Source organism: Cryptomeria japonica, chromosome 6 (genome assembly GCF_030272615.1).
Source record: "Cryptomeria japonica chromosome 6, Sugi_1.0, whole genome shotgun sequence".
In the NCBI taxonomy this organism is placed as follows: domain Eukaryota; kingdom Viridiplantae; phylum Streptophyta; class Pinopsida; order Cupressales; family Cupressaceae; genus Cryptomeria; species Cryptomeria japonica.
This window is the reverse complement of record NC_081410.1, coordinates 648966370-648992637: the sequence shown is the minus strand read 5'-3', so window position 1 is coordinate 648992637 and position 26268 is coordinate 648966370.

Here is a 26268-nt window from a genome sequence, read left to right as displayed (position 1 = left end):
TGGAGAAAGCTTTAGTGGAAACAATAGTTTCAAAAGATTTGGATGTCGATCAGTTCCAAAACATGGTAAGACACCTCATAGCTCCTCATTGCTTATCATTTTCTAAAAATGATGACGCATCCTTACAACATCCTCACAATGCTCCCTTACATGTTGAAGTCTCCATAAATAAAAATCGTGTCAAACATGTGCTCATAGATGGAGGGGCTAGCTTAAACATTTATGCATTAAATTTGATAAAAGCTTTGGGATATTCAGAGAATGCAGTAGACCCAAAAAAGAAAATAACCATCAAGGCTTATGATGCAGTAGAACATTCTTCTAAAGGAACTATTGTGCTACCAATAAGGATAGAACCTGTGGAAAAGGATACATTGTGTCAAGTTTTAGATTTGAACCTCTCTTACAAAATTCTTCTAGGAAGACCAAGGATTCAAAAGATGCAAGCAATTCCTTCTACATATCATCAATGTGTGAAAATTCCTCATGAATGAAAAGAGGTCACTATAATTGCAGATTCCAGTCAATATTGCAATAATTTGAAGCCAACACAAGATACAAGAGTTCCATATAATAGAGAATCAGTATATCCTACCAAAGAAACTCAAGCAAAGGTATGGGAAACTTTTGAAGGAAAACTCAAGTTAAATGATGAAGGAATGGGAAAATACTCTTTGCATAATTTTCCACTTTCCCCTAAGTCATATGGTAAGCCTGCATATATTCAATCAAAGCCAAAACATATGTTTAAAGGAACATTTGTTAGTGTTGGAACTCTTGAAGAAGAAAATGAAGACAAAGACATTCTTGGTTGGTTGTACAAGGATGAAGACAAAACTATAGCAATGGCAGCAGAAGTCAATATTCCCATAAAACAATATGGCAAAGGATATGAAATCATGCAAAAGATGGGATATGAAGGAAAAGGACCAATTGGTAAGCAACATCAAGGTATTTCAGAACCTATTTGTCCGCACTCACAGTCCATGGAAGATAAATCCGGGCTGGGATATCTAAAGGCTAATCAAAAGCAACATAATCATCAACAGCAAAAATGGAGAAAGAAATCAGTTTCTAAAGAAGAAAATTGGCAAGAAAAGCTACATCAAGTGGCCGAAACAATAACCAATAAACAAAAAGAGCAAGAACATAAAAAGAAAGAAGAGGAAATTATCATCAAAGGTGACGAAAAATCTTGTCAACAAGTTCTGAAAATATAGAAACAAAGGCAAAATCTAAACAAGATATTCCAGAAGCAGTAAAAATAGAGATGACAGAAATCAGAGAACTTTTTGCACCATATGACATTCTAGTATGGTATAGTGGAGTAATCTTATATCAAGATTCAAAGATAGATTCCAATGAATATGGGTGGGGTCCAGATGTCTTATCTACTACATCAAGTAAGGAAAACAATGAAGCTCAAGCAGCTATCACGAAAGAAGACTTGTCTATTGCAGAACAAAAGATGAAGTTAGAAAGAAGACAAGAGAGAGTCAGAATTCAGAGAAAAGAGGTGTATGCAAAAAGAAAAGGGAATGACAAAGATAGAGAAGCAATGCCACAAGAAGTGCAAATAAAGATCAGATGTGCAAGAACCATGGAAGAATTAAGAGATAGTCAAGTTGGATTGACTATTAGTCCAGAAGAAGTTGAATTTGAAAGAAGTCAAAATCTAGCAAAAGAATCATCTTTATCACATACACAAGTATGTCAACTCCAAAATACAAATGAGGTCAATCAAGAAGGAATTTGTGATGTTAAAGATGTGTGTGTGGACATAATCCATTCATTTAAGGGACAAACATCAGTTGAAGAACCACTTGAGTGTGAACTACACAATGCTAATATTAATTTTGTTAAGACTAATTTGGAAACGCTTGGGAAAGACAATTCTCAAAAACATTTAAACAATGCCTATTCTATGCCAAACTATGATCATTATGTCATGAATGTTGAAACACCTAATGATGACAACGATTACGATTTACCCCTTCTTCATCCTGAATTAATTGATTGGGATAATTTAGACAACCCCAAACTAAATGTCTTTTCCAATGATCATGACTTAGTCGTGTACCTTAACATTGTTGAACCCATCCCAACTGAGATATCTTCCATTGCAGAATCAAGTGATGTTTCTCATAGTCAGGAGAATGCCAAATTTTCCAGTCGCAAAAGCGAAATAAAACAAGGAAAGAGACCTATTGTTGAAAACCATTTCATGGCAACATTAGATCAATCAAAAGAGAAAACAAAGGACATATCTGATGGTGAAAACCTCCTTGAGGCGCCAGAAGATGGAAAGTTTGACATTCTTCCTGCATATTTTCAAGAGAGATATGCTATCTTGATAGAACCAATAGAAGCAGTAAACATTGATACATCAAAGGATCCTAAAATACTTCATTTTGTTGCCTCATTATCAGAAAAAGAGAGGAAAGAATACATGGAATTATTTAAGCAAAGACAAATAAATTTTGCTTGGTCTTATGCTGATATGTCAAGACTTAATCCTGATCTTATCATGCATCATCTTAATGTGGATTTAAAAGCAAAATCCGTTAAGCAGAAGCTAAGAAAGATGCATCCACACGTTGCTCTTCTTGTAAAGACCGAGCTGAAGAAACTATTAGAAGTGGCTTTCATAAGACCAGTTGCTTATCCAGAATGGGGTTCAAGTATTGTACCAGTATCAAAACCAAACAAGAGCATAAGAGTTTGTACAGATTTCAGAGATCTGAATAAAGCATGTCCAAAAGATGATTTCTCGCTACCAAACATTGATATCATAGTGGACTTATCAACAGGACACGAGATGTTTTCATTAATGGATGGCTTCTCAGGATATAATCAAATAAGAATAGCACCTGAAGATCAAGAGAAAACAACTTTCACCTATGCATGGGGAACATATTGTTGGAATGTTATGCCATTTGGGCTCAAGAATGTAGGAGAAACTTATCAAAGGGCTATGATGACAATTTTCCATGATATGATGCACACATTTATGGAAGATTATGTTGATGACATACTTGCAAAATCTTACACAAGAAAAGAACATTTGAACATTTTAAGCAAGATTTTTGATAGGCTAGAAAGGTATCAATTAAGATTAAATCCAAAGAAATGTGCATTTGGGGTAACCTCCGAAAAGCTCCTGGGGTACATTATATCCACTCGTGGCATTGAAGTAGATCCTAAAAAAGTTAAAGCTATCATGGTGATGGAGTCACCCAAGAACATAAGTCAATTGGGATCTTTACAAGGAAGGTTGCAATCAATCAGGAGATTTGTTTCTCAATTAGCCGATAGGTGTCTTCCATTTACCCATCTTCTACATAAAAATGTTCCATTCAAATGGGATATAAAATGTGAAGAAGCTTTCTTGCAAATAAAAGAATATCTTATGAGTCCTCCAGTACTGATATCTCCAACCAAAGGGAAACCATTTTTGCTCTATATCTCAGCAACAAATGTATCACTAGGAGCCCTCCTAGCCCAACATGATGATGAAGGAAAAGAAAGAGTAGTTTACTATATTAGTAGAATGCTTGTTGGCTACGAATTAAATTATTCCTCAATTGAAAAGATATGTCTAGCAGTTGTATTTGCAACTCAAAAGCTACAACATTATATGTTGATTCATTCTGTGAAACTAATAGCAAAGATAGATCCTCTCAAATATTTGTTGAGCAAGTCAACATTAACAAGGAGACTAGCCAAATGGGTTATGATACTAAGTGAATTTGACATAGAATATGTTGATCGGAAAGCTATCAAGGGACAAGTCATCGTTGATCAATTGGCTTATGCACCTTTACAAAATAGCATGCCTTTGCACATCAAATTTCCTAAAGCAGATATCTTGACAGTAAGTACAAAATTTTGGGAATTGTACTTTGATGGTTTGTATACACAATATGGATCAGGTGCAGGAATCTTTTTCATCACATCTCAAGAACACACAATTCTGAAATCATATAGACTATGATTTCCATGCACTAATAATACTATAGAGTATGAAGCATTAGCTATAGGGCTTAAAATGGATATTGAGTGGAATGTCAAAGAACTATATGTCTATGGTGATTCACAACTTATCATTAATCAAGTAAATGATCAATATCAAACAAAGGATGATAAGCTTATGCCATACAAACAGCTGGTGGAGGAATTTAAAGAACACTTTAAAGAAATCACATTCACCCAGATTCCCAGAAATGAGAATAAAGCAGCAGATGCAATGGCTACAATAGCATCTCTCTTGCAAAATAAGGAGAACCAACAGCGTTACGAGTTTCTCGTGGAAGATATCTTAACCCCTACCATCCAATCCCAGCATACCTATCGAATTTGCCATATATCAGGAACCAGTCAATCCTTATACGGTCAAACCTACCAATATTTGAAAGATCATATCCTTCGTCTTGAATTATCTCGTAATCAGAAATGAAATTTTATTCATCAGTCCTCTTGCTATACTATAATTTTTGATATCCTATATAGGCATGGTCTAGATGGTACTTTGTTGAGATGTCTTGAAAAAGATGAATCTGAGAGAGATCTTAATGACATTCATGCAGGTATTTGTGGTACACACTCAAGTGGTTTAACATTGGCTAAGAAACTTATTCGTATGGGTTACTTTTGGCCTACTATGGAAAGAGATTCATTCACCTATGCTAGAAAATGTAAACAATGTCAAATCCAAGGAAATCTCATTCATGCACCAGCATAAGAGTTATATCCTATGACAGGATCATGGCCATTTCACAATGGGGCCTTGATTTGGTAGGAAAGATCAATCCTTCATCTTCTAATTAACATTAGTTCATTCTAATTGCTATTGAATATTTTACTAAGCAGATTGAATCAGTACCTTTAACAATAGTGACAGGAAAACAAATATCATCATTCATTTTGAATTACATAATCCATCGCTATGGAGTTCCTATGACCATTATCACTGATAATGGAAGACCATTCAAAAATCAAGATGTGAAAGAGCTATGTGAACAATTTCATATCCAACTTAGGTTCTCTACTCCATATTATCCACAAGGTAATGGTCAAGCTAAGGCATCAAACAAAACTATCTTGAAAATCTTGAAGAAAACAATCAATGAAGCTGGAAAAGATTGGCACATTCAGCTAAACCCTGCTCTTTGAGCATACCAAACTAGCATCCGCACTCCAACAGGGGAAAATCCATATTGTTTGGTCTATGGATTAGAAGCTATATTACCTATAGAAGTAGAGATACCTTCTCTACGAGTATCCTTGCACGGTCTTATACCAGAAGAACAACAACGAGTCTCTCGACTCCAGGAACTAGAACTGATTCAAGAGCATTGCCAAAATGCAACAGAACATTTTAAAGTATACCAACAAAGAATGGCAAGAAGCTATAACTACAAATTCAAGCCACGTATTTTCCAAATTGGAGATATACTTCTAAGGGGGAATCCAAGAAATCAGCAAGACTGGGAAAAGAAGGGAAAATTTGAACCGAATTGGCTAGGACCTTTTGTCATAGTAGCAACATATGGATCAGGAGCATACAAGTTATCTACCCCTGAAGGTGATTGGTTTGATGAACCTATCAATTCTATCCATCTCAATAAATTTTATGCTTGAGATATATAGTCCTGAAAAAATCAATGAAAAGCATATAAAATCCAAAAAAATCCAATAAATTTAGATGGTGAAAACCTGGTAAACAGGCGCTATCTAAGAAGTAGGTTCCTCCATCTATGAGATCACTTTGCACACCTATCCACTCCATCCTATCACATCTATTGCTTCCATATATCTTAGCTTATCCATTCCATCTTTCACATCCATTTCTTTGAACCATTTAGTAAGAAATATGCAGCCTACCAACATTTATCAAGCTTTGACATACTTGTCATAGTCACTGTCTTGGACCTTATCAGAATCAATCAATTTGCATTTGTATTCCTCCATGGTTTGGATCTTGATCAATTCATACATCCATAATAAATTTTTGCTTTTGTTGGGGGCAAAATCCAAATTCCTTTTTCTAAGGTGATCTTTTGAACCTTTGAAAATCCAAAACATTCGAAAAACTTAAAAAAACCAACACCTAGGATTTTGAAACAGATAATGAGCAACAAAGCAACAAATCAATCAAGGCATTTTATCAACAATTGAATCATGCAACTCAGAAACTGAAGAATCAATCAAAAAGTAACAAAGGATTATAAAAGATCATTCATCAAGATTATTATATCAGTTAATGACCATAAAAACATGTGAATGACATATAAGATTTAGCGTTTATATCTTGATTTTATTGTTAATCATGTACTCTATGCAACTCAAGGATGTCCATGACTAGAGAAGCTATGATGAGGCATGATTATTTTCTTTGATTGTTGTCTATGGTTTATCTCTTACTATGGTATGAACTTGTCTCAGGATATGGTCGGTAAAAGATCAAGGAGGACGTTCCAAGTCATGCATGAAAGTAGATACTCCTTGTCTGTTATGCAAGCAATACTCAGATCAACTTGATCCATTATATCAAGTTGCTTGTATTAACTTGCTATATCACAATCCATGTAAGGAATACTTGGGTCATCTTGAATCATTATGTCAAGTTGCTTGTATTTTCTTACAACATTTAAAGCTCAATGATGAAATCAAGAACTGTTACAAGATCGCATATGAAGAATGGCGTACAATTTTTAGTTAGCTCATTATTCAGCTACATTATACGCATTCATTATTCATCTGCGTTATAAGCATATCATTTCATTAACAGATCAACGGTCATAAATAAATATTGAGTATACTTGGACAAACAAAAATAATTTGCATTTAATCATTATAGGTGCATTCATTTTTTAGATTCATTTTAATCATCATTCATTTCATTTAGTTGCATTTTATCATTGCATTAGTTTGCATTCAATTAAGTGCATTTCATTCATCATGTAGTGTATCATCATTATTATTTGCATTATCATTCCATTAACGATCATTTAGTTGTATCTTTGCACTTAGATTCATAAACATTGCATATAAAATACAAAAACATTTCATGTAGATCAATTTCATCGTCATAAGCATTAAAGAAATCATTCATTTGCATTTCCATATAGATCATTACATTTGTCTCATTTACATATCATTTAAGTTAGTAATCATTTTCATTTTGCATCCAAGATCATCAAAATAAAAATCAAACAAAAGCATTTATCATGGCATCATCATATAAAGCATAATCATCAAATAAAGTAACATGCATAAAGATCATCATCATCATATAATCATAATCACTGCATGCATATAATCATAGCATATAGATCATCATCAAATAGAAAAAAACATGCATATAAATCATCATCATCATATAGAGTCCATGTCTGCATATAGATCATCATAAAACAATAAAAGTCCAAGTATACAATGATATCAGATAAACCATACAAATGCCTCATCAAATACAAATCAAGTCACAGTTGTCCTGTACCACTACCACCTGACTTTGTCTATCTCTATGGTTGTGGGCGAGAAGATCCTCCAGATACCTGTCTCCCATGCTCACCACTCCTTTGAGGAGGTCCCATGACCCCACCACTGCTAGTATCCATCAACACAGTGGTATGATAACTACATGTTCTCTGGCTCTCTACAACTACCTCCTCATATCATCATCGCCAGTGGGAAGTCTCCTTCCCAGCCTGAACTAATGCTCTAACAATGTCATCCAAGAGAGTACCTGATCCAACCTACTGAATATGATCAAGAAGGCCCTGAGTATCATGTTGTCTCCTAATAGCTCTATCCCGCTCAGTCATAAGAGTCTGCACCTATGCTCGAAGCTGATCAATCTATACTCTCAAGCTGTCTATGGTGTCCTTCTCTGGCATATCATGCACTGGTGCATCCTACTCTGGTAAATCCTACTGAGGTGCATGAACCCCAATCCCCTCACCACCAACCTATCCAACTATTGGAATCTCAGTCTAAGTAACTCTCTGAACCCATCATCTAATCAAGGGAATATGATCCTTAGGATCCTCATCATCTCCACCATGCGCTGCAATAACCCTAGGATCTGGTTGAATCTAACCAAAATCAATACCTCTCTCACAACCCCCATCCAGTCCAGTCACCCTACCTCTTGTCAATGGAAATCCTCTCGATGATCTCATACCTGCCCTGCCATGCTCCCTCCCAATCTGTCCAGCATCTCTCCCACCCATAGGACGTGCTCTCTCAATACTGCCAGCTGGTCCAAATGGTCCTCCATGGACTCTCAGTCAACCTCCCCTCCATCCAGGTCTCCTACCACCACCACCTCCATTCCCACCCTCATCACCACCTCCCCCACCCTCATGAGCAGCTTTGAGCTCTTGTCTCCATCTTTGTCTCCTAACAACTAGATCATCTGAATCATCATCCTCATCTCCTAAGCTGGGAGGAGGATCTGCTAGATCAGTAATACGAGGAAATGGATGAGCTAATATGTACTACGCATAATCTGCAGTAACCCCAAGATCAAGAATGTACAATCTCATATCATAATCCACTCTCAGAGTAGCAACAAACTCTGCATGAGCAATCTCAAATGACAATGAAGGTCCCCAATCTTGTCTATCTCTGTACCGTCGAGTATATATCGTCACACCAGTAGGCATAGGCTGGATGATACCAAACTGTCTTAAAATAAGACCAATCAACTGTCGCTCAACACTATAAGGAGTCTGACCAATGAGATATCTACTCTGCATAATAAATGGTAATGTATGTGCATCATCCATCCATGGCTCACAATCAAGATATGGTCTCCAAGTAATGTTATCCAATGAATCAAGCACCCAATGCCAATACTCCATCTTACCCAGCTTATGCTGAGTAAGAATACCTACATAAAAATACACATATGGCTGCCTCTCTCCATGAACTCTGTGATGGATAGGCTGAGTAATAGCAATGTGCTCCCAGCACCAGATCTACAATAAAGTGCATCCTGTAGACAAACTCGCACTCTCATCATACACTACCTGGTGAATATCATGATATAAATGTGCCAGCATGCAAACACCCCAAGCATATCGAGTACGATGTTGCATCATACTTAGGAGAATCTCACCCCATCCAATGGAAAAACCTCGTGATCTCCTATCAGGACATATAAATCCTCCAATCAAACCAGCAAGAATAACGGGAAGAGCCTCGTAATACATCACCATATCAACCCATCGGATCTCTCCTCTACCAATGCTCTCATCAACAAACATGACTCTACAAGCCTCTATCCCAACCCAATCCTGAAAATCATACTGCACTAGCTCGCCAGTCACTAGGATGTGCAGAATCCTATAGACATCCTCAAGAGTCACACTAATCTCACCTGTCGGCAGGTGGAAAGTGTTATGCTTGCTATTCCATCTCTCGGCTAACGCCATCAATAATCCTCTATTATGCGTAATCTCGGGCATATACAAAAGATGGTGTAAACCACATGCATCTATATGTCTAATCTCAACCTGTGTCAACTCTGGAACTAAATGACACACTGCCAGTAATTTCTCCCGACATTGGAGAACATCAAGTTTCTCCTATTTATCAAGAGAAATCAATCAATCATCAAAACTGAATCATCATCTATCTATCTATCAAAACAAACTGAAGCAATCTATGCTATCTATCTATCAAATCAAACTGAATCAAATCGCTATCCATCTATCAAATCAAATTGAAGCAACTTACGGTATCAAAATATTTTAAAACCTATCAATAATGGTTTTCTATCAATCACTGAGTTCACTCAAAACTCTGTTAAGCTCTTACATCAAAAACTAAATTGGTTTCTTAGAGCTACTCTATCAATCAAGCTAATCAAAGCTACTCCATCAATCAAGCTAATCAAAGCAATCCTATCAATCAATCCAGCAATCAAAACTATCAATCAATCTATCAAGCACACATCATTCAATCAAGTCCCTATTTCATCATCAATGCATATTAAACACGTTCAATCTAATCATCAAAGTCACTTTTTAACCTTTGCACTTATCAAAAAACATCAAATTTGAGCAAAAGCGCTATCCTATTGAGCATTTACGCTAAACTACAGCAAATGCGCTAAATCTAAAAGCATTTGCACTAAACTTGAGCATATGTGCTATTCTTTTGAACAAATGCATCAAATCTAAAGACATTTGCACAAACCCATGCAAAAGCGCTACCTTATTGAGAAAAAGCGCTAACAAATGAATCATTTGTGTTATCCTATGCAAAAGTGCTAACATTCTTAACATATGTGCTAACAAAAAGAGCATATGCGCTAATCCTAAATGCATTTGTGCTAAAACAAATTGCAAAAGCGCTAACCTAACGTCAAAAAATTGCAAAAAATTTGAAAATTCAAAAAACGTGCAAAACACGTGAAAAGTCAAACAAAAACTTGAAAACAAAGCTCGGGATAAGATACATACCGGATACCCATACTCGAAAGGTCACTGATATCATCAAACATGCTTAAAATGATGGTTCTCCACCATTTCGCCACCTCAGCAAGAATATTTTCTCCACAAGCTAACAAGGATAACAATAAAATTAAAATTAACCTTGGTTAATTTTATATTTACTATTTGCAGAGTAATTAATTTCAATGGGGCAATTTAATTTGTTTTTTCCAAATGAATTTAATTGACTTAATTTTTATCAATTATCATGAGATCAATCGTTCAAACAAGAATTTTTTGACAATTTCAAGATCAATCTCCTAAGGGAGCACACGATCAAGATTTTTTATCTTCGCCAGGCGCACTATTGAGACTTGATTTAATCTTTGAAACAATGTTGTCTTGACATTATTTCAAAGAGGGCAAAATATATACACATAAAAAATGGCTATGAGCAATTAAATAAATATTTTATATTTATTTAATAATTATTCTTCTATTAAATAGTTAATTTGAAAAGATTTATTTATTTAATTCATTTTCATGTCTTTCTATTAATTAATGTTTTATTAATTAATTCATCTATCCTATTCTTCTAATTAATTAAATATCTAATATTTAATTATCCTCTCCAATCAATTAAATATCCAATATTTAATGGTTATTCTCATATCCTATAGTCTCAAATATTAAATAATTCTCAAAATTATTAAATCCCTTTTCCAACTCACCTTCCATCTCCACTTCATCTTCCCCTTTGCCAACTCATCAAACTTATGGCTAAGGAAATTAATATTTCTTAAATATTAATTCATCATTTATCTTCAACTACCAAACTTAATGAATATTGTGTACGTACACATATTTCATAACCATCTTCTATATTTTCTCCAACACCCCATACATCTTAGGAAGGACTTGAGTCCACTTGTCCTCTCATGCCTAAATTTCCTCCAACCATCCCTAGATTCCCTCAGTCAGCAACCCAGTCAAGGTGAGATGAGTGACACTTGTCCTCTCCTTCCCCCTTTCTCTCAACTTTCACCCTTGCTCACAACCATTCAAATCTGCAAATCTGATCATGACCATTGATCTAAGCCACATCATCTCATCCTCTCAAAGTCTATAAATTCAAGAGCTTCAGTTGAGAGAGTTAATCTTCAAGTTAGACTTCAAGAGACTTCAAGTGCATTTTGCAAGCTAATCATATGCATCCGTGAGTTTTAGTTTTGAAGCAAATAGCAAATAGCAATTATCATATAATATCATTTAGCATAATCATTTTAGCATAATCATGTAGTATGGCATATCATAGTATCAGTTAACTACAAGTTATCAGTCCATTCTTCATATGCCATCTTGGAAGCCATCAGTGCATTGTTTGAGAGCACACCATCTGCAACCAAGAACAGTGGAGTTAGGACACAATGAGACATAAACCATGAAGGTAATATTAATATTTTTATTTCATATGTATTTCATGTAGTTTCATTGGTTGAGTTTGGATTTCCTGTAGCATTTCCATTTGTATTTTGTGAAACTAACTTATTGCAGGTAACATTCTGAGGATGAAATTCAAGTTGACACAATTATGTGTTAGTGTTCAAAAACATTGCAAGGCAGCCTTAGGAGGTTAAGGGTATGACATTTGAGGGTTTGGATTGCTATTACAGACATTGCTAATGATATTTGGAGAGTTTCAAACATATTTGTTGTTGTTTTTTAGCCACTACAAGAATTGTGCATCATCCACCTACCAGCTAACATCATACCATCTTCAAGGATTCATGTATATCGAAACATCATTTTTAGCTTGTATCTAATCTGATCTATACTATTGTAGTGTTAAATTTCATATCATCCTTTTCGTATGGATTTGTGGGTGTATTTTGCATGGAACAAATGGATACTTTGGCACCCACTTTTAGATTTAATTATTGTTGTCATAAATACTATTTTTTATTATTTATTAGTGTTCTCAATAATTATTATCGTAAGGATTATATTTAACATCACAAAGAGTTTACTATTCATGATAAAATGTATTTGAGGACTTCATACATTTTTACTAGCTATTAAATGTCAGATTTGCTAGTACATTTGTCATATTTTCATTATTTAAGTGATCCAAAAATCATATCAGCTTGTAGGATGTTAGAACTGTTGTTCATAGCTGAGCATTTTGTTTGAAAGGGGTTTTGAACGTTTGTTGATATTAATAAAATTGTTGATCAACATTTATTTCAATAGGGTTCAACATCTATATTTTGCATTTTACATCTACTTTAGCTTGGACACATTTGGAAAATTATCTATTTCCTAAATTTGTTTGATTTGGGATATTACATTTGTTGAAGCCAAAAGCTGCAATTTGGTTTAGTTCTAAAATCTGTAATAATTATTAAAATGTTAATTTCTTATTGAATTAATGAAGATGGAAGAATATAAAGGCAATTACACTACAATGTTTCTGAACGAAAAAATTAAAAAACAGAAGACAAAAATAGCAAGTGAATAGAAACCATCTAAGCAAATTGAACTTAAACTAAATGACCATTAAATAACTATTAATTACTCTAATACCTTCCCTTAATGGTCATCATATCAACTACACCAAGTTGCCCCCTAAATCTCACAAACTTGTTTGGGCTTGGAGACTTGGTGAGAATATGTATAGTCTGGTGCACAGATGGAACATACTGCACGACCACAATTTCGTCTTCAACAAGATAACAAATGAAGTGAAAATGATGCTCTACATTCTTGGTGCACTCATGGAAGATTGGATTCTTGGCAAGTTTAACACCCCTTGATTGTCACAAATCAAATGTAAAGGCCCTTCTTGAGACATTTTCATGTTAGAAAGCATCCTTCAAATCCAAACTGCCTCACATGCTACCTTAACAGTTCCCTGATACTCTCAAGGAAAGAATTATTGTTTGTTGCTTCTTACTGGTCCATGTGACTGCACCTGTGCCATGACTGAAGACATACCTAGAAGTAGACTTCCTATCATCAACAAAACTTACCCAATCTAAGTCTGTAAAACCAATTAGTCAAGGATCTTTGCTTCTGCTATGCAAAATGCTAAAGTCAAGTGCCCCTTTCACATGTCTTAGTACACACTTCGCTACAACCCAATCTTTTTCTTTAGGGGCTGTCATGAAATGATATATGTAGCTCATAGCATAACTAAGATTAGGTCTAGTGGTTGTAAGATAGATGAGACTATCAACTAGTTGCATGAATGTTGACTCATTCACCACAAGTGAATCTAATTTGGTTGATAGTTTTAGCCCTTTCTCTATAGGTGTAGATGAAGGTTTGCAATATTGCATCCTAAACTTATCCAGAAAACTCTTGGCATACTTAAACTAAGAGATGAATAAACTACCACATGTCTACCAAACCTCTACACCAAGACAATAATGCAAAAATCTCAAATCTATCATATCAAATGCTTGACACAAGTTCTATTTTATTTTCTCAAGAAAGTGTTCTCCACTACCAGTAATGATGATATCATCACATAAATGACAAAAAAATGATATCATTACCAACACTCTTGACATACAAGTTGGAATCCAAAGGAGTTCTCTAAAAGCTTTGTTTAACCAAGTATTGATCAATCTTAATGTATCATGCCCTAGGGGCCTCAGAGAAATTCCACATATGTTGAATACCACCAATCTTATGCATTCTAATCAACCAATAAAACATCTACAAGATCTTGAATTATGATGCACAATTATCTAATCATATTATATGTTGACGAAATGAAATACCACTACTAGCCAGATTATGGTAAAACATTTGAAAGCAACCTTGCAAATGTTGGCATTGCACACTCCAATGAGAATTGAAGGTGATTGAAGGTGTTGTCATTGATGGAAACTTACCGGAAACCTTGTGGATATCTTCTGGCACCAGCTCCGGCAGGTACTTCACTGGCAGCGACAATAATGTTTATCGGCATCTCAGCCAACAGGATTTTGATTATTATATTTTGTATTTAATTGTAATATCTTTTGTAAAGCTAACATGGCATATTGTAATAAGACTCATATATAAGTATGAGATCTTGTAGATCATTTTGATATACATGATAGAGGATAGATATGATGGATATGTAGAGTGAATATTAAGGCAGATTTTGTAGAAGGGTTTATGGTTATTGTATGAGCTTACACCGGTATTGAACCTGGCATAGCAGATGTTGTTTTGTAGCAGTACATTATATTGGATTCTCATAATCCATTTTGTAAGTCAGAGAGACTTCCCTTTTGTATTTGAGCAGTGAGCTCTAGGCAGTTGGCCTTCCTATATGTCCAAGCCCCTCTTGTAAGTAATATCCATTCATTGGCCAGTGAGTGAATATTGTGGGTCACAAATCCCACCGAGGTTTTTCCCACACCGGGTTTCCTCGTTAAACATCTTGTGTTATGGTGTGATTTCTATGTTGTCTTTACTGTTCATATTTACTGCATTAATTCTTGTTTACCGATACATTGTTTTGGAATGCAAAATACTTAATAAAGTCAGAAATTTTGTAAACCAGTTAGATACTGATTCACCCCCCCCCCCCTCTCAGTATCTTTGGGACTATCATTAATCCTAACAACACAAACTCTATAGAATGTGTGCCATCATCATTGGTATAAAAATGATACTCCCTCAATATCTTCTTGTTGTCATCTATACTATCACCAGCATGACTAAATTATATATGCCCAAATATAGCAACCTATGTGGAGTTGTAATATTGGGATTGCTCCTCATCCTATGGCTTTAGTGTGTAGTTCTCTGCAAACTCAACAATTGAAATGATGGTATCAAGTGGAAATGTATCCTTGCATAGCTTGAATTGCAAGTCCAACCATTAAACTCTATGGGTATTCCTTTCATACTCATACAATATATTTATGAAAAATGCTAATAAATTGATACATTAGAATTTTTTCACTAACAAATTCACATCGTTTAGCTTCTTTGCCATATTTTAGACTATAGGCCATTGTCTTATATTTTCCAAATTTCACTAGTTCATTCCCAATAATATGTGTACTCTCCATATGTTCACTAATTGGAAAATTTTGCAAGCCACCACAATGAACACATGTGCCATCCAAGAATAGGTTCTTGTAAAATTGTTTACAATCAACTCTTTCACAAAAAATGGTAGATATGAATTCCCTTAAAGATCTAGGTGGAGCCTTTATGTTACATTCCTACAAAACATTGTTAGTATGCAAATCTACACATATATGTCGATAAACATCATAATAATTAAAAAATTCAATATGTACCCTACAACAAAAATTTGTGCATGTGTGATTTATTTTGACATAAAAAGGCTTTACCATTTCAAAAAATCTTCAACTAATTTTAATTTCAGGAACATCTCTTGAAACTTGGTGAAAAATTGTGTTTGAGTCATATCCAAAAAAATCTTTGGATGTGGATCACAGATTTGACTACCAATCCTCCTCCTTACAACATCTCTTTGATTAGGAGAGATCTTGTTATTATTATTATAAAATTCTTCAATTAAGGATATCAAGGCTTCAACAATTACTTTATCTTTTTGTGGTAGTCTATCAGAGGATGCCCATAATTTTTTATCATTTGGACCCTCCACTCTTAAATGACTTCCCATGGATCTCATTAGATATTTTCTACTTATATTCATTTATTTACTTGTCTTTCAAATGAGGCAAGCTTTCTTGGTTTGAGTGCTTGCAATTGTTGATGTGAACACATGTCATGTGACATTTCTATCTTTCATGAGTGATGTAGAGCCCACACTCTCATATGAACTCATTAGATTATTTACAATTGATTTATCACTTTAATCATCTGATGCTCTTAGCCCAACATTATTCATGATGAGCCTAAATTTATGATTTCTCATCATTTCAACAAATAGTTGACATCTTCCAATCTCATTTAACTTCTCAAAATACAATCTCCAAATTTGGTTAGCATATCTTTGACATCTACACTTTGGAATCTTATCAAACATTGGTTTTTTAAATATTAGCATCAATATTAATCAAATACTTAGGCTTTCTATGGAAAATTCTAGGAGGTGTTCTCAAAGTTTGAGTTGCCTCAATATTAGGAATATCAACAACAGTAGGGATAGATGGAATACCTTCAATTGAATATTAAAATGATGACGTACCTTGAAATTAGGATGTCAAAGATAGTGTAACTCCAATATTTGATGTCAATGATGTTGTACTTGCAGCATGAGATGTACTTGTAATGTGAATTATAAATGCAACATGACATGTTGTAGAAGATGTATATTTAACATGAGATGTTGTAGTTGGTGTGCCTTCAACTTAAGATGTGAGAGATGGTGTTCCTTCAACTTGAGATGTGAGAGATTGTGTTCCTTCAACATGAGATGTTAGGGATGGTGTGCCTTCATGGTGTGCCTTCAACATGACATGTACTAAATGATGTGTTATCAACCTCAGGATTCGATTGTCTCTTTGTACGGAGGTTTTGCATCTATTTTCTTTGTTTTGCCAATTTCATATCTCTCTTAGATTTGGCAGAGGTCTCTTGTTCCTCTTCAATTGGCATGTCTTCTTCCATGGTGTTCAATTTCCTTTATTCATGGAGTTGCCTCATATTATCTCTTGTCATTGCATTCTTAGCTTCACACTCTTCCCATGTTATCTTTTGTCATCTTTTCCTCAACATGATGATGATTTTTAAATGTACATGCACAAACAAGACAATGGAATTAGTTCATGAAGAGAGAGAGAGGAGTAGGAAGGGCAATCCCAATGAATATATGACCGTCCTACATTCATTATGACTGCCATAATGAAGTTACGATAGTCCCAATCAATCTATCACTTTCCTACATTCATTAAGATTACCATAATGAACTTATGATAGTCCTAATAAAGTTAGGGCAGCTGTGATGAATGTAGGATAGTCATAATGAAGTTAGGACACTCATAACTTAATTGTAAAAGTCATAACACTAAATATATTGTGCTCTAGCAATGAAAAAGAAAGATAATATTGAATAGAAAAGGATGTTAAATATAATATTAATTCCAATTTTGAGTACTTATTACCTTGCATTTATCATATTGACAATTTAAGAAAGGATGATTCAATTTACTTAAGGTTATAGTCTATTTCATTATGGTTCAAACTGGTAATTATATGACAAATTGGTTTACTTAAGTTTACTTTAATAACTTATTAACTTTAAACATGCACTAAAATAATCATTAAGTGAAGGAAACAAATACAAATAGAATGCAAGTTAAGATTCGAGAATTAATATTACAAGTTGTAAATTATGTCATGTTCTTTTTTTTAATGTATATGGGTACACAAACACGTGAATTTAGTTAAATTATGAATTTAAGTAAAATATGATACTTTACATGCATGCAAGTTTATTTGTGGGCTTTTTAATGGAAAATTTTTACTTGTACATTGTTTTGATTAAGTAAAAGCAGGTATTTGAAAGGTACCCGAACCTTGTACAAGCCAGGAGAATAGAGCAATGAGAAATAAAAGTGCCTGGTCACTTCAAAAAGACAAAAAGATCCCACCGAAAGGGATCAACTTACAAAACATAACCTAAAAAACCAGAAACAAACAGCGAAAGGAAAGCACAGAGACAACAAAAAGATAGGACCAAGGAACCCTACAGAAACAGAGACAGAGATCTAAATGCTCTTCATGATTTCCTCAGCATGAACAACCATTAGTTTCATGTTGTTCACCGAGGTCTTTAATTTCTCCAACTCACGACCTTTGATGTTGCCCTTGTTCTTTGTGTTAGCTCTGGTCCTCATTTCATGACCCTTCTTGTCCGACTGCTCTTTATCATCATCCTTCTTAGCATTGTTCTCAAACCTGTTGATTAGGATTCCACCGAAGCTTTGAGGATCTGAAAATTTTGGTCTGCAATCTTCTTAATATTGAGTTCTAGCCTGTCAATTCTACTGCCCAAGTTGTTCATTTTATTTTCCATTTCCTTGGTATCTCCCATCTTATTGACCTTGTTTTCTATTGCTATGATTTTACCCACCATACATTCAATAGCTTCCGCATTGTGCAAAACAACAACCAGTTCTTTAAAATGTTCCGCCAGGGGCTTATCACCAACCGTAACTCTTTCTTTAGCCTTCGTATCAGTCTTCAAATTGTTGATATCCTTCGCCATGGTAGCGATGGTCTCACAGAACGCTTTTACAGTATCATTGTCACCAATATCACTTTTATCCCCTTTATCCTCCTTCTATAGACTTGTGGTATTCAAAACCTTAATTTTTCCCATCACCGGGTTAACCTCCCCTTCTTTATCCTTACCCCATCCTTCCTATTTTCTTCAGCATCCTCTTCAGAATCAACCAGAATATGGTTGATGTCTTTGTTGTTACCCTTTTCAGTGATCTTCTTCTGAGTCTACTTTCTAGTAGCTTTCCCTTTCTTTGTTTTAACAATTTTGTTCTCAAAGGATTCAGTTTTAGACTCCGACATGTCTGAATCCACCACAATCCTTTTCCTCTTAGCCTTATTCCTCCCTTTTTTGCTAGTCTCTTCCGATTCTCCCCCAATCTCTTATTCAAAGTTGAATCCACTAGCTTCACTCTTTGTAGTCTCATATCTTGCATTTTTACCTTTGATAGGCTTTTCAATGCACTTCCCCTTAAGCATTTTATAAACTAGGACCATAAGCCCCTAATGGAGGGCATGGTCACCTTTAGGATCCTTCTGAACCTCCTTGATAGTGTGGTCCATAGAGCATGCAAGGTAATAAGGAAAGCTCACCTTTTCCCCATGGCGGAAATGGTTGAGCAAAACAAAGTGATACCTGTAAGCTCTGGTAAACCTACCATCTAAAGTAATGTAGGCAATAGAAGCAAATAAAACAAACCTCCATGACCTGCAAATCCTCTTTGGAGCATGGTAGGAGTTGTCAATTTTAATCATCTTTCTCCTCTCTTCGTCTGTGACTAGAAACTTATCCACTGCTTTATCTGATATGTTGCGATCTCTATAAAATTTCATTCCCTCAGTAGTCATCCTCGTGGCTTTAGCAATGACCTCTTCATCAACATTCATCATCTGGGACCCGACCAGGATTTTACCATTTTTCCAATTCTTGATGGAATAGCTGGTAATTGTGGGATCTTTCCCATTTAGCCGCTCCATGAAAACATTCAAACCCCCTACTGAAGGATATCTCAGACTTCGTTATTCTTTTTCCAGTCAGAGCAAGAGGTGGGTTTGAATCTTTTCTTGTTACCTCCCATTTTTTTAGCACTATCCTTGAAATTCCTTCTCTCAGCTTGATATCCTCTCCTCTGGTTTCTGTGGATGCCTTGTAAGAACACCCAAAATCCATGCCAGATAATTATGATAAGACACCTATATAAATGCTCATTATCTTTGAAATAACCCTGCATCAAAAAAGGCGGAAGAGGCATTAGAAATAATGATTAAAAGTACCACATTGCCTAGCCTGGCTCCGGTCTAGATTAAGAAGGGATTTCATTTTACTTGCAATCTCACTTTCACCATGATTAGTAATTATGTCTTCCGATTGGCAAGCCAGGTTGGCAACCCAATCAGCGCAGGAATTGGCCTCCCTATACACGTGTAAAAACACACATTTCAAATTCTTCGCTGATTTTCCTAGTTGCTTTAATAGCATTACTAATTGACCATGAAGGCGTGAATTTCATATTTAAGCAATTGATTATGTTCATTGAGTCTCCTTCACACCAAAATTTAGTGCATTTAGCTTCCTTAGCAAGGATCATCCCATGGTAAGTCGACATCAGTTCAGCAACATGATTTGTCTGATTTCCTATGGGAATACTTTTTATGATTTTGCAAATTCCCCATTCATCCCCGTTTACCACTCCACATCCTGCAACACCCAGATTACCCTTTGAGGGACCATCAAAATTAATTTTCATCCATCCTTTGGGTGGATTGATCCATATCACACCCTCTCTAGGGTTGATCTAAGAGTGTTCTCGACCCTTTAATCTCCACTTTTTATAAATAACTTGATCATCCTTATCTTGGGGATTATCGATGCCTCCTATGATATTCATATTTTCCACTATATTTCTTTTTATCTTCTCAAACACAATTTTTGCTTTAGAAACCTTTTCTCTGAAAATTCTATCATTTCTCTCTTTCCATATACCCCAACATGTATGAGGTAGGGCGATTTTCCATAATAAAGTTGTGGTTTTATTCCTTGAAGGATGATGCCAAGAGTTGAAAACCTCCTAAATCGACTCAGGGAAACCCCAACTGATTTTGAAGTGGTCCAGACAGCTTCCCCAAACATCAGCAGAGAAAGGGCAATGAAAGAGCATATGATTAATGGTCTCCTCCTTCTGCTTACATAGAATACAAACACTGGGCATACTAATACCTCTTTTTCTGATATTCTCAATTGTTAGAATTTTATCTTGAAGGGCAGTCCAGAAGAAAATGTTAATCTTAGGGGTGAGGCCTTTCACCCATGCCTTAGCCCAGCATGGGCTTTCCATGTTGGAGAACTGTTGATGATACAAAGAGGCCATAGTGAAAGTACCACTAGCTATGAGTTTCCAAATTAATTGGTCTTCCTCTTCAACCCTTACCATAGATTTCATAACTCTGTTCAATCTGCTCAAGGAGTGATCCACCTGAGATAAATCCTTCCACTGTCCATCTTCCCAATAATCATCCACCTTAGATCCAAATATTTCCTTGCATTGGTTCTAAAATCTACTCCACTCGGGGTCTTCATTCAGAGGGGAATCCAAAAGCCAAGAATCATCCCAGAATTGGATAAGATTCCCTTTCCCCAATTTCCATTTTGCACCTTTGACAATTAAGTTTCTAGTTCTAGAAAAAAATTTCCAGATATTGGACCCAATTGGGATATTTTTCGCTCTAAGGAAGCTTTGAAGTGTCAGACATTGACTTATAATTTTTGTCCCATATTAGTTTCCACTCTCCTTGATTTTATACCCTCTCCAAATCTGCTTGGCCATAAGGAACTCATTTATGTCTCTTATTCTTCTAAGACCCAGTCCTCCCTTTCTTATAGGCTTGCAAACCTTCTCCCATGCAATCAAATTCATTCTCTTCTTCTCCTCAACCCCAGTCCATAACAAAGTTCTCTGAATCTTTTCAATGGCCTTCACATACTTGGCAGGGATTCTAAAGAGACTAATGGCATAGAGAGGGATACTTTGTAGAGTATGTTTCAGCAGTTGAACCTTACCTACCTAGCTAAGAAGAGCACCCTTCTAGCCAACCAGCTTCTTGTGGAATTTGTCCACCAAGGCTCCCCAAAAAGTATCAGGTGGATCATGGCATAAGGGTAGCCCCAAGTAAGAAGCAGGAAGACTTCCAACTTGACAACCCAGGATATTACTAATTTTAGTCCTTCTTCTCTCTGGGGTATTGATAAAATAAACAAAGCTTTTAGACCAATTAATAATTTGTCTAGTAGCAGCTCCATAGCTATCCAGAGCCTTCTTTAAACTTCTAGAATCCTTCGCTGTAGCTTTCCCCATTATTATAGAATCATCAACAAACTATAGACGGGAACATATTTGATCCACATAAGAAGGATTCAAACCACAGAACTCCCTTTTGTCAACCAGCTTCCCAGCTAAGAAGAGCACCCTTCTAGCCAACCAGCTTCTTGTGGAATTTGTCCACCAAGGCTCCCCAAAAAGTATCAGGTGGATCATGGCATAAGGGTAGCCCCAAGTAAGAAGCAGGAAGACTTCCAACTTGACAACCCAGGATATTACTAATTTTAGTCCTTCTTCTCTCCGGGGTATTGATAAAATAAACAAAGCTTTTAGACCAATTAATAATTTGTCTAGTAGCAGCTCCATAGCTATCTAGAGCCTTCTTTAAACTTCTAGAATCCTTCGCTGTAGCTTTCCCCATTATTATAGAATCATCAACAAACTATAGACGGGAACATATTTGATCCACATAAGAAGGATTCAAACCACAGAACTCCCTTTTGTCAACCAACTTCCCAATACATCTCCCCAAACATTCTGCCATAATAATAAAGATAACCGAAGATAGAGGATCCCCTTGCCTAAGGCCTCTAGAAGCTTTAAAGAAAGGAGAAGGAGATCCATTCATTAAAACTGAGAAAGAGGCTAAAGAGACTAATTGCCTAATAAGACTAATACTTCTAGAGCTGAAGCCAAAAGCAGAGAGAACATCCATCATAAAATCCCAATCCACTCTGTTGTAGGCTTTAGAGAGGTCTAGCTTCAGAAAAAAAACCTTCTTTTTTAGAGAAAGATAAAGAGTGGATATTTTCATGGATAGAGATGATTGAATCCAAGATTTGTCTACCTGGGACAAAACCACTTTGTTGAGGCGATATGATAGGGGGAAGCAACTTTAGGATTCTAGAAGTCAGAACCTTGAAAATTATCTTGTAAAGAGAGTTGTATAGACTTATAGGTCTAAATAGATCCATGGTATCAGCCCCCATCTTTTTGGGGATAAGAGAAATAAAGGTACCATTAACTTCTTTCAAAAAATTTCTAGCACCAAAAAAATCTTTCACAACTCTAGACACATCATCTCCAATAATATGCCAATACTTTTGAAAGAAAAACATGGGAAAACCATCTGGGCCTAGGGCCTTGTTGCCTTCAAAGGAGTTGACAGCTATCAGAATTTCATCATGGGAAGGGATAACTATCAGGTGAGCATTCTGGTCATCCCCTAAAATGGTAGGTATACTGTCAGGAGATTCCTTTGGACCTGCATATCCAAATTTTGATCCTTAGCAAATAAGTTGGAAAAAAATTCCATAGAAGCCCTGCTCATGGGTTCATCTTCTTCAACACATTTGCCATTAACTTTAATCTGAGCTATCCTATTAATGGTTGTATGTCTTAGGGTGGACATATAGAAGTATTTAGTATTCTTGTCCCCTTCCTTCAACCAAACATTTCTTGATCTTTGTTTCCAGTAGGTTTCCTCTTTAGCTATAATATCACAGTATCTCATAAGAATAGCATCCTCAGCATCTCTAGACATATTAGTATGACCATTATTTTGTATCTCATCTTGGATATCCTTAATCTCTAAGAGAATACTTGTACATTGTTAGTTCCTCCACTTGTTTCTTTAGATTCTCCTAGGAATTATCCCTTCTCTATCAATAGGAATCTGAGACAAGTGGCCAATTAACAAGAATAACTTATAGAGTAAGTAATTCTTCTACTCTTTGGTCTCTGCAAGACCCAGACGGGTAAACCTTTGCAATATCTTCAGATTTAGACCACATAATAACACATATTGCTTATAAAAAAATGACTCCCAGTAGAATAATCCAGAATATGTAGAAATTCATTCAAAATTGGCTCCATTCTGAGTACAGATTATTACATTCATCAGTGAGAACATTTAACCTTCTACCAAAACACTAACCAACTAAACTAGTAAATAAAAGATGCTATGATTTTGAACTGGTTAGTGAAAATGCATATAACAAGACCAATGCATTATCTATTGGAGCAAAGTCACATGTCTAATGGATTTGACATAAGTCGCATGCACAATTCTGGATACACATGCCTTATAAATGCATCATATTATTATACACATAGATCATACTTATATAATCACCCAATCCTCTCAAAGTTACTGTGATACGTAATTAGTTTTTAATTTCCTCCTTGAAGAAAACCCAATTAATGCATCACACATTTATAAGAAATTCATAAAGATAACTTCATTTATCCTTGATAAATGAGATCATGCAACAAAAAGAGAATAAAATGGGAGACAATCTATGGTACTGTTTTCATTAATTCTCTGATCTTTCAACAGTACAATTTACCAGAGATAGACTCCATCAATTTCAATATACAAAGAACATTCTATTTAATCGCTTTATCCATACAAAACATTTCAGAACCTTTTACAAAATGACCCTGAATTCCCTTTTATAGAAACAAGGGAGCAACAAACCTTTAGGCCAATTTATCACTTGTCAAAATTTGACTTTACAAGAGAAGAATATACCCAGGACATCACATGACATAAGAAGCATAAAAGAAGATAAAAACAACTCACAACTAACAATGATTCCTCCTAACCCACTTCCTAGGTTGTTACACCTTTTTTTGAGTTGGAGAAGAAAACAAATATGATGTTGAGATGGCAAGTGCAAGTCATGTTAGAAATGAGATGTCAATAAGACAAAATTATTTTTTTTAGAATGACCAAGGCACTAAAAGCTTCTTTTGCTTTATTCTTCATTTCTCCTTCATCAAAAACTAATTACAAGCATCAATGTGGGCATTGGATGTTGGATTCACAAGGGTTGCATTGTGTCTATTTTAAATTTTTATACTATAGTCAAGTTCATACAACTCATCCAATTGCTTTTGCAAATTCTCCTCCAACTTGTCAGCATCATTTGTGATTTTATCAATCACATTGTGCAGAAGAAATTTTCCAATTTATATCCTCCACTCTTGCTCAATCTTGTACTCTCCATTGTCTTTCCTAAAGGGTGGGGGAGTAGTGACCTGCAACTTATCAAACCTACCCAGGGCCTTTTCTATCTGTCCATGAAAGTGGTGCTCTGTTACAACTTTTCTAGTTCTAACAATGTGACTTCCAATTCGTTAACCATAGTTGCTCATGGCCTCCCCACTTCATCTTCAACATTTTTAAAATACTTGTGTAAATAGTAGAATAGTTGTTGCTTCTTAGACAAGTGACTCATCACAAGCTTCAAATGAATCTTAATTTTTCTCTATTTTTCAATAATTATGAGAATTCATTGATGCCTTGTCCATTGTTGGAATCAAGGAACACTTAGAGAGGGGAGGTGAATCAGTGTTCTGTAATTTTTAACCTTGTTAACTTTTTCTTTTAGCCACTTAATGCAAATGAACAAAAGAAAGATGCAGAAACACAAAGCAAACACCAACAACACCATAACACCAGATTTTATATGTGGAAAACCCAATTAAGGTAAAAACCATGGTGGGCATAAGACCCACAATATAATTATACTCTATAGAAGTATAAAAATATTACATAGGGGAATGCACATGCATTAAGGCACACTGCCTAGAGCTCGTTGCTCAAGATAAAGAAGGGAAACAACCTCGAAAGGATCATTGCCTTACAAAATCTTTTAGAAAAGATAGTCAAAATGTCTGAACTGGAAAATAGCATCTACAAATTCCAAGGTACAGTTTCGGTTAAGCACAAAATACATATTCTCTCAATGTTCTGCTACACTGCTATGTTCCACTATTTTTCTTTATTCTGGAGCTCAAATCCTTCAATTGTGCATGAGAAATTGCGCACAATCACTCACAAATACTTTTCACGCACACACCAATATCAAAAATGATCATATCCACTAGTCTTATATATATGCAACATGAAATTAGGTCTTCTACATGTTAGTTTCAAGAATGTTATCAAAATAATGAAATGTGTATACCAAGTCGGCTTAATCTGAATTCCAATGCATATGCAGACCAAAAAAAAAATTCCACATGCTTCTCAGATATCGACTAAACATCCTCGAAAACAAAAATAATCACCAAAATTACTCCACCAATTTTGCACAACGGTCAACTAACCAAAACGTCCATACCACATTGTTCAACTCAAAAACCTGTATACCGGACCTTCTAACTCACTAAAGAATCAACACCGGAGGCTAAGATTATATAATAAGATGCTCTAGACATCTAAAAACCTTCCTTAGCTCCACAAAACAAGATCTTTAACTGAAATGAAATGCTAACCA